Source organism: Aulonocara sp. 'chitande type north' Nkhata Bay, linkage group LG20, assembly GCF_057382095.1.
Source record: "Aulonocara sp. 'chitande type north' Nkhata Bay isolate Kocher_YH1m ecotype deep benthic linkage group LG20, A_spYH_male_GT1.1, whole genome shotgun sequence".
NCBI lineage: Eukaryota > Metazoa > Chordata > Actinopteri > Cichliformes > Cichlidae > Aulonocara > Aulonocara sp. 'chitande type north' Nkhata Bay.
Window position 1 is genome coordinate 20,384,357 of NC_141363.1, and position 24,065 is coordinate 20,408,421.

Genomic DNA, 24,065 nt, shown 5'->3' on the forward strand with positions numbered 1-24,065 from the left:
GCAGCGAGCTGCGTGGTTACAGTCTAACTGTCGGATGTGCTGCGACTTCTGTTTCGCATGCTTCCTCATCAACAGTGGAGCTAACAATCCTGTTATAGGAAAAGTTGTGAAATGGCTTTTATGACATTGTGAGATGCCTCCGTGTATCATCGCTGATCATCTGGAGTGATTTTGGTATCCTTCCAGCTTTTAAGGAACTATGTTTTTTTTTTTTTTTTTTAAATAATAGGCACTCTGCTCTGTTTCGTCTTTCACTCCCCTACAGATGAATCACACCTTCAGGCAGAGCGTTAAACTTGTCTGGATCAATATGTTAGAGCCGATCGAGGCTTCTTGATCGATCGGTTGTTTAGCGTGTGTCAGTCAGGCATGAGTGTAGATACAGCGCTGTGGGGGGACATATGATCTGTGATCACATGAAAGAAACTAAGACAACCTCATGATTCATGATTCGCGTCATATTTGACTCGAGTATTTTTGGGGTGTTTTTGTTTTTTTCACAGAATTCAGTGAACAACGTCTTTTTCACACGACTGTAGGTTTACTGGCCAAGCTAGCTCCACTCGACTCTTAGTGCGCTGTGAAACAACAACCTGTAAAGTGAAAAACGATGTTGTCTTTATTTTATTCCAAGGTTCATTTGAAAGAGTCGAGGGAGACGCTGACCATCTGGAGAAAAAGCCAGACAGTCTGAGGAACGACGAGCTGCCAATAATTAAATCAAACACTGACCAAAGTCCTTGGCTGTACAAACCTGATCCTGATCTTTTATTCTGTTGCTCCACAGAAACGATGATCAGAAACAAAACAACAGGCTCAGCAAATCCTCCTCGTTTTTTTAGGACTATAGATTCGACACCATATTCCATCCACTGATTTTCTTCCCTTCAGTTGTTTGTATATATTATTGTGTCATCACAATAATATATGTAAAAGGATGAAACAGAAAGCAAAAACCAAACTAAAATGACACGATTATAAGGGTTAAATATTGAGCGTCTTGTTTTATCGCCCTGTTCTGTCTCTTTAGGACACATTTTATTAAAAACATTTCTGCATTTCATCAAAAGTCGGTCGTTTCTTCAAATCATATTTTTATAGTTCGAAATAACTTTTAATTGCATCACATCATTTATTAAAGCACCTTCAGTCCCAGTTCAAGTGCAGGGACTCGCAGAAACTCAAAATCTCTTAACGCCAAACACTTGTCCCCTCTGGCTCGCCGTAGACTGCACCTTACGCAATCTAATTAGAGCCTGCGTGTATGAGAGAGACAGGAGTGAGATGACATCATTCGTGGTGATTTATGGTGTAATCATTCATCAGCTGACCTGGACGTTGACACGCACACGGCATCTGTTCACAAAGCGCTCGCAGCGTCTTGTTTCTCCCTCCCTCCGTCAGCCCGTCTGTCTGTTATATTTGGAAACATGGAAATCAGACATGGAGCTGCTGCTGCTGGGGAAGGTGGGGTGGAGGGGGTCCAGTGCTGCACTGTCATGGCAACAGCTCGGTATCCAGAAGACGTGAAAGGAGAGAGTCAAATTTCAAAATAAAAGGTCCTGTTCCCACCAAGGCCCGTCAGTTCCTCACCTGAGTGTGAATCTGATGTGCTCTTCAGTAAAAGCACATTAATCTGTGGGCGAAGTCTCGTTGTAAAGACTGATTTCTGGCAGCAGATCTCACAGGACGCAGATGGTACAGGGAGGAATCTGGCAGCCAGCTGATGTAAAGATGTGACTTTTATTTTACAGCACATCTGTCAGGCTCTCTGCTCAAAGGCGAGGCTGCAGACTTCAGACTGAGCCAAACAGAAGCCTTCAGACTGTGCGGTCAGCCGGTCGACACACTTATTGCTACAGATTTACTCTGTGCGTACAGAAGAAGGTGGCAGACGGTGCTTAAGTTAACAGTTAACTCTTTAAAAACATATTTCAAAAGCAAACGTTTGGTGCTTCTGAAACAACCATTACCAGCTGATGCACTCAAACAGAAGCATGCTAGCTGCGTGCTGTGCTGCCTGATTAACGTTAGGTTTTCCTATAACAGGAAATAATTCCTGAGCACAGTTGTTGCCATGGACTAAAATGTAATCAAGTACACAGTTTTGAAGAATTCTGGGATTTAGGGATATGATGTTAGGGAACTTTGAACTTTTTTCTTTGATTTTAATGGATGCATATATGACGCCTTTGAGTGTGCACATTGTGTGCAATGCTCACGTCAGCTTTGAAAGAAACAGATTTGTTCATAGCTTTGTTCATACAAGTCTGCATAAAGGTCTAAAGTTTTAATGAGCTCAAAGGGAGCATTGCTAGCTTATCATGCAAAGATGAATTTACTTTTCAGATGGAATGATGTTTGGATGATTGAATAAATCGTTAAAAACCTAAATTTCCCTTGTTGTGTTCTTCAAGTGTACCGCCAGAGAGCATAAATGATTTCTTTGAACTAATGTTTTAACACATACTTGCATCACTGTGTGAATACTTTTTATGGACTTCTGCTGCACAGGAGCTGGGCGGGGGTAGTTGGGGTAGATGGCGATCATACAGCAGTTAGACCAATTCAATTTGATTTATACAGCGCCAAATCACAGAACAGCCGCCTCAAGACACTTACAGTAGATCCTACAGTAATAGATACAGAGAAAAACCCAACAATCATATGACCCCTGTGAGCAGCACTTTGGCGACAGTGGGAAGGAAAAACTCCCTTTTAACAGGAAGAAACCTCCAGTAGAACCAGGCTCAGGGAGGGGCGGGGCCATCTGCTGTGATTGGTTGGGGTGACAGAAGGAAAACAGGCCATCCACCAAGGTAAAACTGCAAATGTGAACAGGTATGGTTGTAACCTGCTTCTGACTGCTCACCAGATGCACTGAACCAGATCACAGTGGTTCCCTGACCTGACACTGGAACTGTCACGCTTTTGTTACTGTTACAGTAGAGAATGTTTTTAATAAGCGCCCCATGTTTCAAATATTAATAATATAGTAATCCCTAAAAGCCCAGACAGCACTAAGTGCTCCGTTTCAGACAGTTTCGTGATAAGTGATCATCTATATATGGGCATCTGAGGCACACAGGAAGTACAGAAGCCCCACCCATGTATCTTCTTTTGCAAGGGACGGGCGATTAGAAGAAAGCTAGTCTAAAGGGAGGATTATTTTAAAGAGGGAAGCTTGTTTCAGACTGAAGCAGCCGGCAGGCGTCTGCTGTCGTTTTCTTTAATGTTTTCTGTGAATCTAGGCGTTTTCAGTGTTCCACATTTGCAGCTATTCTACTAATGACTGATGCTTTGAGAGAATGTTCTGAAATTCCTCTTTAACCAAAAGAACGATTTGTTCCAGTGTCTCCTTGTCTGGTCTGGGTGAGACATGATGACATGAGAAGTAAAGCAGACTCGGTACAGTAGAGGCGCTGCAGTGTGTCCAGATGGGTGTGTGTTTGTGTGCATTTTGAGGCCAGCGGTGCCGTATCTTCATTGTCACTGGTAGAAAATGTCTGCTGCTGTGCGTCTCAGTCTGATGACATCGCCAGTAATCCATCCACGCTGCTGCAAAACCCGAGAGGACGCACGCACTGCATGCTGGGAAAGAAGCTGCCAGCAGTCTCACTTGGTTTTGTTCAGTCTGGGAGAGAGCGAGTTTGCTCTTCCACAAACTTCTCTGGTGTCGTTTTTACGCCTGTACCTCGTTGGTTTCCTACGTTTCCCAGAATGCCTGTGGGCCCCATCTTGTTGCCTTTTGGATGGTACATGTGTGCTGACAGAGAGAGCACGAGTGGGAATCACACCCCAGTCTGTGGTGTTTTAGGCTGAGGTTAGAGTTTCTACTGTCAGAAGCAAGAAGCTGTTTTAATGTCACGTTTAAAGGTCGTTAAACTCTTCTGGCCATGGCAGCGGAAACCTTTGTTCTTCATGAGCAGGAGGGGGTTAAATGAACTGCAGTCCCTGGCTGTTTAATGGACCTCAATGTGCTGCACTGATGTACAACTTCATAATCGAGTCACGAGACTAAATAGAACCCTGAATTTTCTACAAAATGTGACTCATGTTCCTGTGATTCAGATCAATTAAAGATTCACTGACATTATTATCAGATTATTATTATTAATACTGCCTACCAGTAAAAAAAAAACCCCAAAAAACAGTGTTTTTAAAATGCCCGTGACTTTTAAACTGGTGAATAGGTTCAGCCTGACATGTCTCATACGTGAAGATTGAGACCTGATTTGGAGCCCCCTATTGTCTGATTTAGGAGAGCTCTATGTCATCATTATAGCATTCAAACAGTTATTTGAACAGCAACCGAAGGGGAGGCGAGGTGATCACCAACTCGCCCAACATTTGAGACACTAACTGAAGTCTGAGTGTCATCCAGGCCGTGTTTCACTTTTGCTGATTTTACCCTTGTTTTCAGCCACAGTTTATGCACAAAGACAGATCGGTCAGGCTTCTTCTTCACACAGGAGGTCAAGCAGGCCCAGGTCCTCTATCATATGGAAGGTTGGTGGTTTGATCTCTCCAGAGTACCAGTCTGTGTGCCAAAGTATCCTTGAGCAAGATGCTGAACTGTGATTGGCCAATGCAGTCATGAGAGTGTGAATGTTAGATAGAGAGTACCTAAGCCTATGAAGAAACCTTCCACTTTTTTAATTCAGCCAGAGTGCCAATGAAAACATCACTGCAGATTTTACCTGCAGTCGGTCACATGGCCTGTGGCTTCACAGGCCATGTGTTGTTTACAGTTACATTAAAATGTAACTGTAGCTCATGATGACCTAAACAAATCGTAATAATGTTGTTTTGCATCACTGCAACATGAGTTACATTGTAGGCTGAACATTTTATGAATATATTGATTAACACATTTAATAATATGGTTGCTTGGTGTCATAAATGTTTGCAGACTTTAGCGGGTCACTTCCTGTGTGATGCCTTCGTCACTTCACATTATTCTTTCAACTTTCACGTTTTAATTAGGTCATGTAAAAGATTTGTTTTGACTGTTTCACAGCCACGTTTGAAGATTCTGCTTCTCTCACACAGGTCACACGTTAAGCTGCTGTAGCCTCTTTACATTCACAACACAGCTATGGCAAGCCACTTTGCAGCCCACCCCAGCTCCTCCTTTTCATGGCGTGTCTGACTCGACCGCTCTCGACTCTGCTCTCTTCTGAACAGGGTTTTACTAACTGCTGCTTGAACATTGCAGTAACACCAAAGATAAATGCATGTCTGTGTCATCTCAGAGGACTTGACCTTGGAAGGTTAAGATCGTACAGTAGCACGGAGGAAACCCCAACAAGTTTATCTGAGTGTGTCAGAGAAACTGTTACTGAACCCATCCCAAAACTACTGACAGGATTCCAGAGGAAAATGACGTGCAACCAAACTTTATTGCATAATTAGATTCAAATAAGACTTGAATCTTTTCTGCAGGAAAACTGGGTCACTGCAGCAGCAGAGTCGAGTATTCTTCACTCCTCTATGTGAGAATAGAAGGAGTACAGTATATGTAGGGTAGTGCAAAATATAACTGCAAAGTAGATCAGCAGTTAGAAGCTCAGAGCATCACAGAGAAGTGCCCCCCCTACAGGCTGCATCACTCGTGTTTTTTGTACTGCAGTAAAATAAGTGCTGCATGGTGCTGCTCTATTAGGGTAAAAGAAAGGAACATGGTCCACATTTGTGCAGGTTTAGATGTGATTTATTTTTTGCTCCTGCCAAAAGAACCTGGGGATGCTTGTTTCGTGTGATTTTAGTGACCCTTTAAAACTCTGTAGAAACTCTGGGGAGGAACAGAGTTGGCACAACTGAGTGGTGAGTGTGAGCTACACTATCTGCTCCTGTTCATCCCGGGGTTTGACATTTGCAGCTGCTGTGTGTGTGTGTCCGTGTGTGTGTGTCCATGTGTGTGTGTGTGTGTGAGAGAGAGAGAGAGAGAGAGCTAAGAAGCTTCAGCAGCACTGAGTGCCGCAGGCTTGTTGAATGGAGGTGCACAGTACTTAAATATCAGCGGCCTGCCATGCACCTGTATGTGTGTGTGTGTGTGTGTGTTAGCACTCAGGCCTGTGTTGCCACTGTGTCACGATGTGTGCGTGCCCTAAGTGTAAGTAAATGTGTGTGTGGGTGCACTGCAGGGGAAACTGGGCTGGCTGATATGAATAGAAAGGTGATGAATTACCTCTCAGAGCCGAGCCGCAGGACAACACCCTGGAGTCCGACTGTGTGTGTGCGTGTATGCAGAGGTGTCTGCTGGCACAGGATGTATAGACAAAAGTTAGGGGGTAAGGTCGCTGTAGAGGGAGAAAGAAAGCACCTGAGAGCTGTGGCTTTGTCTTCTTGTCGTACAGCACACAGACCTACAATAAAGCAGCACTGTGGGCCTGGGTATTTGCTGCTGGGGCGTCCCATGTGTGCAAAGTTGATTTAGCCACTAAAATGGCTAAATGTATGAACTGGTACAGTTTAACAAGTAAAAAGAAAATACTGGAAATTTGAGAAAAAACTGTTACATTTACCAAAAAATGTTTTTATTTTTTTCATTCAAGGAAGCACGTTGCTTGGACCAGTCGTCCAGGCTGACGCGCGGCTCATCGTAGTGTTTATTTGTGCCTGAACGATGTGACTGGAAGGACGTACCATTGGTGCTCTGAAACCCTTTATGAGTTATTGGTCCCAGGAGTTACATTATTACTCTCATGGCAGCCTGATGGTAAGATGTGGTTCTCTGAATCAGAATCAGAAACTTTAGAATCAGAATCAGAAACTTTATTGTCATTGTCACGAGAACAACGAAATGAAGAATGGTCCCCGATCATTGCATCATCCCTAGCAATATCAAAATATAAATAAAACAATAAAATTCAATAAATAAAATAGATAGAATACTTAAAATACTAATAAGATGTAACAGTAAAACATTCACATACATTCCCACACACATGCTTCAGGCCGTGCATAGATTAACACAAGAGTGGCGTGATGGACATTTTTTTGTAGTATTCAGATGTGTTATTGCAGTTGGATAACAGCTGTGTTTGAGTCTATTAGTCCTTGCTCTGATTGCCCTGTACCGTCTGCCTGAGGGCAACAGTTCGAACAGGGAGTGGCCAGGATGTGAGGTGTCTTTTATGATGTTTTGGGCCTTTTTAAAACAGTGGGCATTGTGTAGAACTTCCAGTGTGGGGAGAGGGCAGCCAGTGATCTTTTGGGCGGTGTTAATGATCCCTTGGAGTGCTTTCCTCTGAGCCCCTGTGCAGCTTGTACCAGATGCATATGCAGTAAGTTAGAACACTCTCAATGGTGGCTCTGTAGAAGGACACCAGCAGTCTCTGTGTGATGTTATTCCTCCTGAGAATTCTCAGGAAGTACAGTCTCTGTTGGGCCTTTTTCAGCAGCTCGGAGGTGTTCAAAACTTTTATTATTTTTTCATGCATGTCCAACATTTCACAGCTAAGGGATAGGGTTAATGGTTCAGTCCAAGGTGCCGTAAAGATCAAAGTCTCCTCTCACCTGTCACACTTTTCACATCCTTACGTATATCATTACTATGGCAACATGTACAGAGAGTCTGCCACCACGCAGGCGAAACTACTGCAAAAATGATCTTTGCTCAAGTTATGGGATTATGGAATGAGATCGCTCCTCCTCTTGATTTTAATCCAGAGTGCTTAACTTTTATTTTACCTCACTAGACTTCACGTCAGTTCAGCATTTGGTTTTACACAGAATGATGACTGATGATTTTTTCCCCTCCTTTGGTTTAGCAATGGCCTTAAGTTGAATGCCACAGCATCTTTAAACAGAGTGGGGACATTTAAGAAAGTTCTCTCACTTTGTGCCAGTTTGTCGGAGAGATTAGGCTTGGGTCAGGGTGTGTGTGTGCGTGTGTGTGTGTGCGTGTGTGTGTGTGTGTGTGCGTGCGTGCGTGTGTGTGTCTGTGTGTGTGTGTCCGTGCGTGTGTGTGTGTGGACTTTGGAAACAGTAAATCAACTGTGAGCAGCAGCAGTGGAGAATCTATTTAAAACACGCACACTCACTTACACACGCAGTCCTTGTTACCGTGACAACATGTTTCTTCATTTGCAATGGTTGCCCTTAACAACACTATTGGCATGGCCTCCTTTCGGGAGTTGCTGAAGCTGAAATGCAGCCTCTCTCACTCTGAGCGTTTGTTCATCCACCTTTTTTTGGCTCTGTTGTTTCTATCAGGGATCCTGCAGATTAGGGGTTAAAGGTCAGGACGTGGTGACAGACGCAGCCTGTGCAGAGCACGCCGCAAAAACTGAAGCAACTAGTGTGTGTTTAAAGCTTCACACAAAAACACGCCATCATCAGAAAGAAAGCCGTGTGAGAACTCTTTCACCCCTCTAGCGCCCCCTACAGGCTGCAGGACTCCCTTCACCCCACTGATAGGAAGTGTTGGCCAGAAAACCATATGATCTGATTGGCTGTGTGGTTATTCTTAGATTATCTTGTGTCTCATACACATTGATCATACACACTGTGTTTGCCTGCTCACTAACCTGCCTACAGCCCGCTGCAGTCAGACAGTCCAAAGATGACCCTGTACCTCCTTTTTCTAATCACTGCTCCTTCGTGGTGAACATCATGAGTTAGATTAAAGATGTAAATTAGAATTTATGGTGTTCAGTGAATCCCATCTTGAAGATGGACGATAAAAAGTCTGCTAATACTTCATTACCAAGGCTGTCAGTTTAAATAAATAGGATTTAAATGTCTGAAATGAAGTGTTTGCCACATTTAGTCGACTCTTATTTCCTCTTCAGATGACCCAATGTAACTCCTATCACTGAAATATAAATTCATGGAAATCCTAAAGGCTGAAAGCTGAAAATTTAATCGAGAGACAAAACAAATATAACAGAGCCACAGAATACATAACAGATGGACACAGCCACCATGATGTGACTCACTGGTGAGCTGCTATAGGGGTGTATCGAAGCCAGAAATGACCATATTTGGATGAGTGGGTGAAAAGATAGCCAGTGTCAGCTGGCTAGCTTGGTTAGCAAGCGGCAACTGTAGATTATATGGAGTTTTCTGGTCTAACTGAGCACCTCATTCACCCAAACGTCTGAGAGGGGAAACAACGTTACCATGTGGTGGCTTTAAGTAGCCATTAGAGCAGCTACATTTCTTTATTCTTCAGCTTCAGAAAATGCTCCGCTGATCAAACATTCATGTTGTTTTTGCTCCAGAGCTGACCGGTTTGAAAGCTCTGAGATGTTGTGTTGGGTTCGATCAGCGGCTTCCTCCTCGTCTCTGTGGTTGACGAGTAACCACGTTTAATCGTACCGTTAACTGATGTCAGTTAAAGTCACTTATCTCTTCCTGTGTCCTTCATGTGAGCTCTCAGGACCGCTTTCACACCTCTCACTGACTGTTAATTGGCCAGAAACACTGGCTGCATGTTGCGGTGGCATCGTTGGAGCTGAGACATACTTTCCATGGGATGTGATATAGTAGATTTTTAACTTCCCACTGAGGTTAGCGACCTCTTTAATGGGGGAGACCTGTGTGTGATGGCAAACTGCCCCTTTACCTGATTCTGTCAGGCTGACAATCTTTTTCTTTATTCAAAGGTGCAGACAGTCATTTAATTAAATGGTTTTATGAAAATGCCTTATTACATTTTTTGTATGTGGCCCGCCACATGTGTAGTACGCTAAAGGTGGAGAAAAAGAGAACATATAGGCAAATATTAATTTGTGTCTACACCTTCACACTCAAAATACGAAGGATAGTACCTCTTCACCAAAAAAGAAAAAATGTGAAGGAAAGAGATAAAATAACCAACATCTGGATAAAACTTCAAATTCTTCCTCCTCACCTCAAGCCTCATCTCCTGAACTGAAGTCAGAGCTCTAACACATGATGCATTAACATGATTTTTACTCCCAGTACTGTTGCAGTTACTTATTGTGAGCAGAGCAGGCTACACAACAACAACAGCTGGTAAGAAGCTAACACTATGCCAGCTAGAGTATCCCTCTGATAAAGTTTGATGGCATTCTGACATCTTATGAGAAATTATTCGCATCAGAGTCATCAGTGTTAGAGCCACTTCAAAGAAAGTTTCACTGATGCCACCTAACAGTAGCTAACACTGGCTTCTGGCCTTCATCAGGGTCATGGCCACAAGCCGAAATGCGTTGGTCAGTTAATAAAGTTGTTCCTCTCTACTTTAAGTGTTGCTGGAGTCCCTGCGTTGTGAGTTTCTCATCCTCTCCATGCACCTTGGAAGTAGGTGAAGTTGTGCAAGAAAGTTTTGCTGTGATTTTGCTCCACCTCGCAGGTGAGGACTGGTGAGTTCAGCATCTCTGGCACTGATCAGCCATGCCTGTTCACATTTGGGTCTTAGTGGGGAATGAAAAATGATAAGTACATCTTACCTGAGCCTTTATCAGCAAAAAGTAGATCTGTCTGCCACCACACAGCTGAAACTGTTCACATGTCAACGCAGCAGCATGACTGGCTGCTTTCAGCTGTTGTTTGGCTGTTTGCGGGCAGAGTCAGTGCAGCAGGAATCCTTGCAGGATTTGTTCAGTGTCCCTTCTACAATACTTCAGATAGAAATACTGTATGAAACTGTTAAAGGCAGATTGTGTTTGTCTTTTGTGTCATACATACGTTGTTCCAGTGGTGCATGTTCATCTTAAACACAGAATCTCATGACACGTGGCACAAAGGCCTCACTTAAATTCGATTACACGATTAAATTCTGAATGTGAACATCTCTGATCGTGTATTCCACTCAGTGTGGAAAACTGGCTTCAGTGTGTAAAGCATGACGATCCTAAATGTTTGTGTTGGACTACTTTAAGTCAAAGCCTTTATATGTTGATGACTGAAGACGGAGTAACACACACACACGATAATACACACTAACGGCTGAGTCCCTGCATGTGTGTGTGTGTGTTATGACAGGCTGTTTGACATGTGGCAGTGACTCGGCGGCAGGCCGCCGTTAGATGAGCTAATGAGATTCTAATCAGATTAGAGAGGGCTGTAATCTGACAGAGCAGGCCGAGGACAGACAGGAGGCATGATGGGTAATGATGGGACGAGTCCTCGCTCTCCTTTAGGATCTAGATTTTCACCTATTTATACCCAATGATCATAAAATTCTGTCACTCCACCAGAGAAAAGCAACAAAAACATGCCTGATTCAAATATGGCCGCTCTGCCTTCAAGCTTGTCTGCTTGAAGCTGAAAGCCGTATTCAGACCGCTCGTATTTGTGATTTCACCCTGAAATTCAACACTTGAACTCAAACATCAACTTCTGTTTCAAGCTGACCAACTTTCACACGGAGGATCACGAAGGACGAGAGCTGCGTCTACGAGCCAGAGACTAAACAGCAGGTTTGGTCCACGGTGTCCACGGTGCTGGGCTGGATCAGTTCAGGAGTGACCCAAGAGTGTGCCATGTGTGTTTGTGGTGGTGGTTCAAAAAAATAATTCTCTATTGTAGAACATCAATTTATTCAATGCAAAGTCCTTCATCCAAACACAACTGCTTTCATGGGGACCAAAAATTGGTAATTTACTATACTTGTGGGGACAAACAGCCCTCGTGGGGACAAACAGCCCTCGTGGGGACAAACAGCCCAGGTCCCCATGAGTTTGAAGGCATTTTTGAGACGCAAAATGTGGTTTTAGTATCAGGGTTACAGTTAGGTTATGGTTAGGTTAAGGGTCAGGGTTAGGGTTAGGCATTAATTTTTAATGGTTAGGGTAAGTAGCTAGGGAAAGCATTATGTCAATGAGATGTCCCCACAAGGATATAAATACACACGTGTGTGTGTGTGTGTGTGTGTGTGTGTGTGTGTGTGTGTGTGTGTGTGTGTGTGTGTGTGTGTGTGTGTGTGTGTGTGTGTGTGTGTAAACCCTCCTCTCTTTCCTCATCTTCTGGCCTTGTGATCGCCTCCTTCATGTATTTAACTCTGTAATAAAAAGTAATGGCCAATGAGCATAAAGATAGCAGCGTTACTTGTAACAAGAAAATGTTTCCGATTTAAATTTAATGCTTTGTTCTGCTTAACTGACTGAGTAATGACGACACAAAGCTCAGACTGTAGCTTGACATGGTGCAGCCGCTGTTTTCAGCATGAATTTATAACCTGTCTTATAAACTAACTTTAACGTCTCAGTTTTCTTGTTTGCTCATATGTGTGTTACGAACATTTTTAAATGACACATTGCTGGCAGCAGTTTGTATGAAATACATTTAAGATGCACATTAAAGATGAAGTAGTACCAAAGTTTACTGCTGTTACGCTGCGTATCACTGTTAATAAGACATTGGTGGTTCAGGTCTTTCTGTTGTTTTTGCTGGAATAAATGATTTTCCCATTTAATCCTTCAGAGGGAATTCATCAGCTGTGTCATGGCGTGATGATGTGACAGTGAAACAGTGTGAACAAGTCTAGCTGCACATCTGGTTAAGAGACCCAGTGGGACTTGTGTAAACCCCACGGGCCGTCGTGTTCTCCGGGCATACTGAGTTTGGTTCACTGATCACTGCAAAGAGTTTTCTGTCAGGCAGGTGAGGCTGTGTACAGAACATCACTACAGTCGTGTGAAAAAGAAAGTTTTTACAGGATTTTTATGCCTTCAGTGCATCGAGTAGTTAAAATGGTCGTACCAGCCGGGTCCTGATAACCAAACTTTCAGCAAATGTAACAACGTCTGTAAAACAGATGATTTGGTAGTTTACTGATCTGGTGTGTGCTAACAAATTACACAACTTTCCAAGGATTGGAAGACTGCTTGGAGAAACTGGAAAAAACTCAAGAGCTCCATCTCAGACGCTACAGGCCTCAGTTAAGAAATGAACACGAATGATTGTTTGCCAGGAGAAAATCTCAGCTATAAAAAGAACGTGACAGCACAGCTTAGGTTTGCAGAGATGCTTCTGAACAAACCGTAAGATATCTGGAACAATGTCCTTTGAACAGATGAGACCAACGTGGAGGTGTTTGGCCAGAACACCCGGCACCATGTTGGGTGAAAACCAAACACGGCGAATCAGCACAGACACCTCGTAGCAGCTGTCAGCACAGCGATGCAGGGCTCATCATTCGGCTTGTTTTGCAGCTGAATTAAACTGAATTGAATTACTGCTAAAGGTGTTGAAACACCTTTAGCAGTTTCCTGGATGTACTTAGTATTTTCACATGATGTTTTTAAAGTTTTTTTAAAGCCTTGCGTTGTACATTTTGCTGATATCATTTTGGTTTTGGAAACCAAGCAGCTGATCCAAGCACTGCATTGTCATCCATCACCAACTAGTCATTCACAAGGTCACCACAGCCTAATTAGTACGCTGCTTTATCCTGCGTTCTTCTCTAAACTGGACCTTAAGTGAGCAGTATTTTCTAGTGAAAACACACATGCTTGTTTCTGTTCGTAACATCGATGCCTCTGCATCAGATGTCTGAGTCTCCTGCACGATGATCCTGGTGTCGCTACATTTCTGTGACCAGGCAATTTCCACATCTGTCACCCTACATGACTCAGCCCCCCCCCCACACACACACACCTTTCCACTTGCACATGCTGAGTGCCCTATTCCATGCTCACACGAGCCCTTTGACATTTTGAAATTGCACGCTCCTGGCTGTACACACTCGCTCACTGAACATAATTATTCAGATTTTGAGGCTTACATAACAGCTGTTAAAACTGTGCTTTCTAAAGTCCGTCTATCTGCCCGTTTCTCTCTCTGTCTAATGTGGTTGGTAATGACTGCTAATACCATGTGGACTAGCTGGAACAGTCTTTGTACCACTGTCAGGAGGTTATACGCTGGGCTTCTCATATCTACTGAGTGGCGTACAATAGAGTTGACATTTTGTCTCCCAGCAACATGGACTCTGTCAGACGCTGGAAGCTGTGTCACTGCCTTGTGTTTTCGTCACTGCTTTATCCCCTCGTGATTACTAGAGAAATGAACTGAGTGGCTGAAACATCAGTTTAACTAATACTGAACAGACCTGGGGAAAAGTATGTGCTGCCTTCCTGATTTCTTAGCTTTTTGTTTCAGATCTTCAAACAAATTTTAAAATTAGACAAATAGGGGGACCACTAGGGGGACGTAAGGAAGATGGCAGCATAAACCTGCAGCTCCCAGTCAAAACTCGAAAGAGAACCAGAATTCGAATATTTCCACCGCTAAACCGTGTAATAAATGCCATGGAAGGTGGAAGAAGGTCAAAAAGACAAGGAAACATTAAGGATTTTGTGAAACAAGTGGAGCTGGTAAGAGGGGGCAACGCAGACATGTCCGAGAACAGCGTGCAAGGCGAGCAGATGGAAGGAGATGTAGCTAGCCACCCTCACGCAGACTTCCAGGACATCATTAAGGAAATTCACTCACTTAAAGCAGAGTTTAAAACCGAGTTTGCCACGTTTAAGAAAGACATCACACAAGAAATGAAGGACGAATTCGACAGCTTCAAGAAAGACATTAATACCAAGCTGGCAGAAACTGCGAACGAGCTAGCTAGCCATGAGACCAGACTCGAAGAAGCTGAGAAAAGACTGGAAGAGATGGAAAGGTGGAATTTGGCCGCAAAAGACGCTCTAATCCAGTCGCTTCAGCAACAACGGAATATTCAGACGAAACTGGCTGACTTGGAAGGCCGTAGCCGACGGAACAACATTCGCATTTTTGGCCTAAAAGAGGGCTCTGAAGGAAACTCTGTGCTGCAGTGTGTGGAGGACTTGTTGAGAGCTGAGCTTTCGCTCCCGCCGGATTCTGCTCTAAATATTCAGCGGGCGCACAGAGCTCTGGTGCCAAAACCCGGACCAGAAAAACCTCCGCGATCGGTGGTGGTTAATTTTCTTCAGTTCTCAACCAAGGAGATGGTGCTGAAGGCAGCGTGGAAGAAAAAGGTGGTACATCAGGATAAGCAGCTTTTCTTTGATCATGACTACGCTGCCGACGTGGTTCAAAGGAGGAAGGAATACGCTGGAATTAAGAAAGCCTTAAAAGAGAGAGGAATTCGCTTCCAGACGCCTCTGACCAGAATCAGGATCCACTGGGAGAGCGGCGCCAGGACATATGACAGTGGCCGGGCGGCGGCGGAGGAGCTAAGGAGGAGAGGAATACAGGTGGAGGTGCCGCAGCGGAGCGGGGAAAGCACGATGCTGGAGGAGCGACTGCAAAATGCATTGGGATGGCAGCGATCTAACACCGAGAACTTATAAGTGAGGATACAAACATTTGAATCCGGTGGAAATGACTGAACAGTAGAACTCTGAAACTAAAGGTTCATTACTCTGTTACTTTTCAAGGCAAGGTAGACCGGAAAGTGGTAGGTTTTCTTTTCTTTTTTTTCTTTTTTCTTAAGGAACCTATGTTGGATCTCACGGGGGCCCCTAATCTGAAAGGGATATACCCCACGAACCACAGGGACGCTGTGGGTAAGAAATACGTATTTTCAGTTTCTCTTAAGTTTCTTGTTATCTTGTTCCAAGTTCTTAGAGTTAGTGTGGGATGCTATGATAGTGATAAGCCAAAAATAAAGCAAAACTTAACAGTGAAAAGATGAGGAATATAACGCTGGTGTCAATGAATGTCAATGGGATGAATAACCCAATTAAAAGAAGCAAAGTGATACTCAAAATGAGAAAGCTTAATGCCAATGTAATATATCTACAGGAAACACATTTGTCGCAGGAAGAGCATGATAAATTGAAGAAATTTGGGTACAGAAATTCTTACTATAGTACTTGCAAGAAAAGTCGTAAAAGGGGGGTAGCAATACTTATTAAAAATTCAGTTAATTTTGAATGTTCTAAAGAAATTCGGGACAGTGAGGGGAGATACATTATTGTAAGAGGTAAACTAGAAGGGGAGGCGGTGACACTAATCAATCTCTATATTCCCCCTGAGAGCAACCAACAAAATGTGAAGACTCTACTTACTACAGTCATGTCAGAATCTGAAGGGACTGTGCTGTGTGCAGGAGACTTTAATGTGGTATTCGACCATAGAATTGATACAACAAGCACAAATAGAAGCAAAAACAGCCTGGCGAGAATGGTTAATACATTTATGAAGGAGCATGGAATGGTAGATGTATGGAGGGAACACCACCCACTGGATAAGGAGTATACACACTAGAGATGGCACGATACCACTTTTTTATGTCCGATACCGATATCATAAATTTGGATATCTGCCGATACCGATATGAATCCGATATAGTGTTTTTTAATCAACAAAACTGTTTTTTTAAAATATCTTGCTGCATTTTGCAAGTCTGCAAGTTCATACTCAAGTTTAAAACAACAACTACACTAAAGCTATTCTGTTATACCTGTATACAAAAAAAATATTTCATAGTTCAGCAATACTGATCAATCTAATAAACTTAGACCTACACCATCCTCCCTATTCTGGTATTTTAAAGAGTACTTAGCGTAAATATTAAGCAACCTAACTAATAGGGTTCCAACTCCCAGCAACAACAAAAAGAAATAAATAAAAAATAGGGAACCACCCCTCACGCTCCACCTCTTGATGCTTAATCGACGTAATCAACCTTAATTTGATGCAGTGTGAAAAAAAATGCACAGAAATCAATTATTTTTCAAGAAATATTAAATAGATTCAACATCTTTCTTCAACAAAATTGCAGACTGCACAGATGGTACCTTCCCAAAGGAAAAAGTACTATAGCTTACTAGGGTATATATTAGACTTAATAGTCACTATGTACAGTAATTGACTTCTATTCATTTTACATCAAATTAAAACTTTGGGTGTCAGATAATTATTTATTAAAAGCTAGACATTTTAAATGAGAATAAGAAAGAAAAGTATGTCTTTGTGCCCCCTTTTCCCTGTTCATGCCCTATCGGCCCCCCTGGCTAAACTTTGCTAGATCCGCCCCTGCACAGTTACCAGCGTCAGCTACGTAGAAAAAGATCCTGGTGTAGAAAGTAATATTAAATAAATTCTAACAACAGCTTATCAAGCTTAAACGTGCTTCTGTTGTTCAGCCGCTGGTTTCCTCTTTCTGGTGCAAAGTGGGCCAAAAACAAACAAGAGACACGGACTCGCGACAGAAAAGCCGATCAGCTGATCATTTAAGCAGTTTCACGATTGAAGTAGCAGCAGGAGAGCGAGAGGCAGTCGCTTGTTAAGCTTAACGCAGGAATGCTTTACAAACATTCAGAGATGGACTTACACACTTGCTTTACTTCTCTCGGGGATAACTTTGTCGGAGATGAAATGCCGGGTTGCTAGCGAAGCTCCAAATGCTATCCAGACCACCGACAGGTCCCGCATGCCACAGCCGCTCTATCACGTGATGCATACTGCTCCGACTGCTAACGTTCTGAGGTGAGTTACGGCGTGTTGCAAGTTTTGTGAGGTGCTTTCGTGATATTTAATGGATCGGATTACATTTTTTATTTTTCTCCGATATCCGATCCAGTAATTTAGGTCAGTATCGGACCGATACCGATACGTAATATCGGATCGGTCCATCTCTAATACACACTACTCAAAGACTCACAACACTTACTCAAGAATTGACTATGTCTTAATGAACAGATGGGATCTACACAGAGTAACTGAATGCACAATTGGAGTGGCAGATATTGCTGATCACTGTGCCATTCATTTAAAGCTAAATCTAAATAGTAGGCGTAGAAATACCTGTTGGAGGTTAAATCTGAGCTGTCTGAATAATAAAGAAACGAAAGACCAAATCAAGAAAGATATAAAGCAATACATAGAGGAAAACTCCACTGAAGAAATTAGCCCAACGGTGTTTTGGGATGCATTCAAAGCTGTGCTCAGAGGGAAGCTTATTGCTATAACTTCAAAACAACACCAAATGAGGAAGGCCCTGTACCTAAGCCAGGTGGAGGAATTGAAAAACACAGAAATATTATACCGAACAACTCGGAATGTTCAGCTCCAAGACAGAATTAAAACACTAAAAAAGGAAATTGACAATATATTGACTGAAGAAGTGGAAAAAAAACTTAGATTTTTGAAACAGGATTATTATGAGAATGGCCCAAAGGAAGCTAGACTGATAGCACGGCGTCTTAGACAGCAGCAAGCTGTTAATACGATTCACAAGATTAGAGACCCATCTACAAATAACTTGCAGTATACCCAGGAAGCAATAGAAGAAACATTTAAGAAATATTACGAAAACTTGTATAAACAACCATGTTCCTCAAATAAAGTTAAGAAAACTGCTTTTCTTAACTTCCTAGACTTACCACGTATTGGTACGCAGCAAAACAGCAAACTGACTGCCCCCATCAGTCATGAAGAAATATCTAGAGCAATTTCCAGTCTGAAAGCTAATAAATCACCGGGGGCCGATGGGTTCCCCTCAGAGTGGTACAAGAACTTTAAGGAGGAGTTGATACCAATGCTTCAATCATCATTCAATCATACCCTTGCGGAGGGTGTAACACCTCCCTCATGGAGAGAGGCGATTATCTCAGTAATCCCTAAAGAGGGAAAAGACACCGAATATTGTAACAACTACAGACCCATATCGGTTCTTAATGTGGACTACAAAATATACACATCTATAATCGCTAAGCGATATGGAGCAATTATGACAGACTTAATTAATGAAGACCAAACTGGCTTTATCTCAGGACGTAGAACTCAAGATAGTATAAGAAGGACCCTCCAAATAGTTAACTCGATACAAACAAAAAAGGGCAGTGCGGCCCTAGTAAGCCTGGATGCAGAGAAGGCTTTCGACAGTGTAGATTGGAACTTCCTATATGCCGTGCTTGAAAGGTTTGGTTTTAATGACGGTGCTGTGATGTGTATCAAATCTATTTACCAATCTCCTACAGCTCGAATTAGAATCAATGGCAGCCTAACGGAGCAAATCTCTCTCGAGAGGGGTACCCGTCAGGGTTGTTGCCTCTCACCTCTTCTCTTCACTCTATATATTGAACCCCTGGCACAGGCCATCCGACAAAGTGAGGAGGTGAGAGGAATAAGTATTAAAGAGGAAGACCACATCATCAGCTTATTTGCAGATGATATCATACTCTACCTAGAAAATCCAAACCAAACTTTAATTCCAATGTTTAATGTAATTAATATCTTTGCTGAACATTCGGGGTACAAAATTAATGTGACCAAAACTCAGATACTGGCTTTCAACTATTTGCCATCTGAAGAGGTTAAAAATAAGTTTAGACTGAACTGGACTGCAAAACAAATGAAATACTTGGGTGTAACCGTGACTAAACAATTGAGTGACCTTTTTAAAACAAATTATGATAGGCTGACCACTCAGATTAAACACAATCTAAACCGATGGTCAACTCTTACACTAGACTTTAGTGCAAGAATCACAACAATAAAAATGAGTGTCCTCCCACGGTTTTTGTACCTTTTCCAATCTCTGCCAGTTAAGATCCCAGTGGAAAAATTCAAGGACTGGGATAGGCTCATCTCTAGATTTGTATGGAATGGTAAAAGGCCTAGAATAAAATACACAACATTACAACTATCTAGGAAGCAAGGTGGTGTGGGACTCCCTAATCTAAAAGATTACTATCATGCGGCCCAAACCAGACCGGCGATAAAGTGGTGTGATCAGAACTTTAATGCTAAATGGAAAGATATTGAAATAAAAGTACGGGATGTCCCAGTCCAGACTTTTCTTGGAAATGAGCAACTTAAGAAAACCTTACAGCATTTCCTTGATCCTATAACATCCCACACTCTAGAGATATGGTTTGGCCTAGTTAAACAAAATAAGTTGGAAAGGGAGGTTAAGATGTTAAACTGGGCTGCCTATGTTGTTGGTGATATACTAAGTGCTCACGACCCAGGATTCAGGAAGTGGGAACAAAAAGGAATAACAGCGATTTGTACAGTAATGAAAGATGGCCATTTGATGAGTTTCCAAGATTTAAAAGATCGGTATAGTCTAGAGAAAACCGATTTTTACCGGTACCTGCAACTCAGAGACTACTTTTCAAAGGAAATACGAAGTTCGCGTACGTCTTATGGCATCCTGAATTGTATAATTAAATCATACAGGGGCCTCCAATTCAAGGAGATTTCTGTACTATATAAAAATCTAAGAGAGAACACGGCAACATCAACTGAATACATAAAAAAGAAATGGGAGCAGGAAATAAAAACTGATATCTCAACTGAGGAATGGTTAGATATGTGTGAAACCCAGAACACAACGACTAACTCAAGATGCTGGAGAGAATTTGGGTGGAAACACCTTACTCGATTCTTTATTACACCAAAAATCAAAAGTAAACAGACTCAAGACAGTTTGCCATGCTGGAGAAGATGTGGTAACATGGAAGCACATCATACGCACGTGTTTTGGGAGTGCCTGAAACTGCATAATTTTTGGAAGAACGTGGGTCTTGTAATAGGCAATATCTTGGGCTACCAATTACCACACAATTTTAAAACTGTATATCTTGGGAATATTAGAGAGTATGTTCTGTACGACGACTTGTATTTGACAAAAATCCTATTGATAGCTGCAAAGAAAGCTATAACAAGAAACTGGTACAAACTGGATCCGCCTTCATCAAAAGACTGGTTAAATATTGTTGGAGAAATCTATGCAATGGAAAAAATGACTTACATTCTCAGATTAAAGGAAGATATTTTCGTTGCTAAGTGGGAGAAGTGGACATTGTATGGCACCAAGGAAAATTAATGAACGAACAAAACATTTAAGGTCTATGACTCTGTATATCTATTGATGCATGCCTGTATAAAAGTACATATATAAGCTGGAGTATGTATGCTGCTGAGCAAAGGCAGGCATGCATACGGTAGTTGATTAGAATTGGCACCCACACCTTTTGTTCGCTTTAGTTCTGTTTTGTTTTGACTGTGTGCTTGCATGGTTATTTCTCCTGTAATGCAAAACATGTCTATGTTTAAACTGTGACAAAACTATCAATAAAAAAAAAAAAAAAAAAAAAAAAATATATATATATATATATATATATATATATATATATATATTAGGGGTGCAACGATACAAAATTCACGGTTCGGTTCGGTTCGATACTTTGGTGTCACGGTTCGATATTTTTTCGATACAAAAAAAATGTTCATGCCTTTTTAATTTGTCATTTATTAAAATTATAAATATATATTTTAACTCAAAAGTACAGTTTTTAAATTTAACCCTAACCCTTGTGCGTGTTTTTTATTTTGACAGCGAATGCGCACCTGCGGACCACTTATGTGCAGCCCTGGTTATTTAGCTCGTCATATCGCAGCCACAGAAATAATTTTGTCCATGAAACCATGAAGCTGCACTTTCTTTTTGCCTTATAGTCTGATTTGTCATAACTTCTCCGTTTTGTGGTAAGCTTTTCTTTGGCTGTCACTTCTTCACCCTGACCTGTCTTATTTGGCTCAGCAGAACTAAAATATATATCTGTCTGTGAAGGTCATCGTAGTCAAATATAAATCCTGCTGCTTTTACACACGCACTCACATAAGCTCAGCGATTCTCTGCGCGATCAACCTCTCACATGTTTAAGCTGCGGGAGATTTCACTTGTCATGTTTGCATAGTAAGCTAACGATTAATAAGACGATGTCAGAGGAATTGGTGCACAAATTATCATCACTCACAGATCAGTGCTGTCGCTCTCTATACACAGTTCGCACGATTGCAAAGTGAAAGCAAAAAAACAAGCGCAAATTCAAACGTGACTTCAATATGTCACATATTGACAGTGGCTCACCGATGCCAATGACATAATTACCCAGCTACATTTCTGAAAGAATGCAAAAGCATTGACATATATTTTTCCTTCCTACAATAGCCCGACGGGCAGGGCAGAGATAGATTTTGGTACCCCGACTGAAAAAAATCGCTAGCTCCAGGACGTTGGGCTAGCGATATTGCAAGCCCTGTATCTGATTGAGGAATCACTCGTCTTTGGAAAAGAGAGTTTATTACAGAGAAATGTCTCTTTCCAAAATAAAAGCTATACTATCCGCTTCTTCTGGGCTATATTCTCAGCAGCATATTAAACAGCTGTCTAAATGACTCGGCTAAAGTTAGTAGCATGCTTGCTTTTTTTTTGGTCTGCTTCCACTTGTCTTTGCACTAGGATGATGTCGGCGTAAATGTGCAGTCATATTCGTTGTGTTCCCACTAGTGCTTTCAGGTTAATCTCGTTGAAATGACCTTAACGCCACAACACGGCAAATCTCCGTTAACGAGCTACCGCCGATCGCCTGTGCATGGGGCTAGACGGCCAACACGTTAACGAGCTAACTGCGCTAACACACTAGTTCCCACCCATGTAATTAAGCATTGCATGGCACATCCAACATACTGTTTTACTTTAGTCCATGACTCGCTTACCTTCACGCCAGATCTGAATGAGGGTGGGGGAGGTCCATGTTGCAAGGAGAGCTTAACTTCTGTCTCGCTAGCTTGCCCTGCGCTCTTCCTTCTGACGATGCTGTCTGTGTTGAGCGCTCAGTGAATCTGCGTTCGACTACTCCGCCTAGGCTGCACTGTCGACCCTAGGCGGAGTAGTCGAACGCAGATTCACTGAGCGCTCAACACAGACAGCATAGTCAGAAGGAAAGTTGATAAAATAAATTACAAATTTTGTATTGTTCGATACATATGCGTACCGAACCGAAAGCACTGTATCGAACGGTTCAATATCGATACGAATATCGCTGCACCCCTAATATATATATATATATGTGTGTGTGTGTGTGAGAAAGAAAGAAAGAAAGAAAGAAAGAAAGAAAGAAAGAAAGAAAGAAAGAGAAGTTGTGCCAAAGCATCTCAATCTGATTTAAGTCCAGACTTTGACTCTGCAGAGTCGAGTTCACGGAAAGTCGTCCAGATCCCGAAGGAGCAAAGAAGCCCAAACCATCACATTACCACCTCCATGTCTGACTGTTAGTGTGATGTTCTTTTATGAAATGCTGTTAGTTGTATGCCAGATGTAACAGGACTCAAACCTTCCAAATAGTTCAGTTTTTGCCACAGAACATTTTCCCAAAAGCCTCAGTGATCCTCCAGATGTTTTTTAGCTTTGAAGCCTTTGTGTTCTTTTTTGGTCTTGTCCTCAGTACCCTCACATGGATGCTGTTTTTGCCCTGTGTCTTTGTTATTTGTTGAACCATGAATGCTGATGGAGGCAAAGTGAGGCGAGCAGTTCTGGGTTCTTTGTGACCTCCTGGCTTTGTCATTGATGACCTCTTCAGATCGCTTTTATTCCCTCAGTAAATGAAATCATCATTCAAAAACTGCATTGTGTTTACTCTGGTTATAGTTGTGAGATGATCTGAAACATTTCATTGTGACAAATATGCACAAAAAGGAAATCAGGAAGGAGGCAGCACTGTATGTGTTATACATTAATTAATCAATTCCATATATGTTGTACACTTAGGGCAGCACGGTGGCACGATGATCAGCACCGCTGCCTCACAGCAAGAAGGTCCCAAGTTTGATTCCAAACCTGGCCGAGGTCTTTCTGTGTGGGGTTTGCATGTTTGTTTGGGTTCTCTCCGGCTGCTCCGGCTTCCTCCCACAGTCCAAACACACGCAGTTAGTGGGGATAGGTTAAATGGTAACTCTAAATTGACCATTGGTGTGAATGTGAGTGCGAATGGTTGCTTGTCTCTATGTGTTAGCCCAGTGACAGACTGGTGACCCGTCCAGGGTGTACCTGCCTCTCGCCCTGTGGTAGCTGGGATAGGCTCCACCCCCCCGCGGCCCTGACAAGGATAAGCATTAGAGTATAGTCGGATGGATGTACAGTAATACTTATGTACCTGTCTGTACAGTAGGTGGGCCAATCTGAACAAAAGCTTTGTACGTACATTGACACACACACAGCAGTTATTAACATCCATATGTTTAAAAAATCATTTATTATTTTAATAATAAAATACATTTTTTTGATTCTCCTATATGCTAAGCTCACTTCATCATCGCCCTGCGAAGGTGATTTTCTGTGGTATGTGAAACCACCAAGCAGATTTCATGTGTCG

General features: G+C 42.3%; 1 protein-coding gene and 1 long non-coding RNA gene across 4 annotated transcripts in view; both read left to right on the forward strand.

Annotated features, from left to right (window-relative positions):
* Nucleotides 1-24,065, forward strand: part of LOC147305505 (IQ motif and SEC7 domain-containing protein 1-like) — a 183,376-nt gene that overhangs the window by 20,760 nt on the left and 138,551 nt on the right. The window lies entirely within an intron of this gene.
* LOC147305506 (uncharacterized) lies at nucleotides 9,710-12,573 on the forward strand. The gene is made up of 3 exons (XR_015126572.1): nucleotides 9,710-9,987; nucleotides 10,222-10,337; nucleotides 11,327-12,573. It is a non-coding gene; the product is annotated as an uncharacterized LOC147305506 (long non-coding RNA).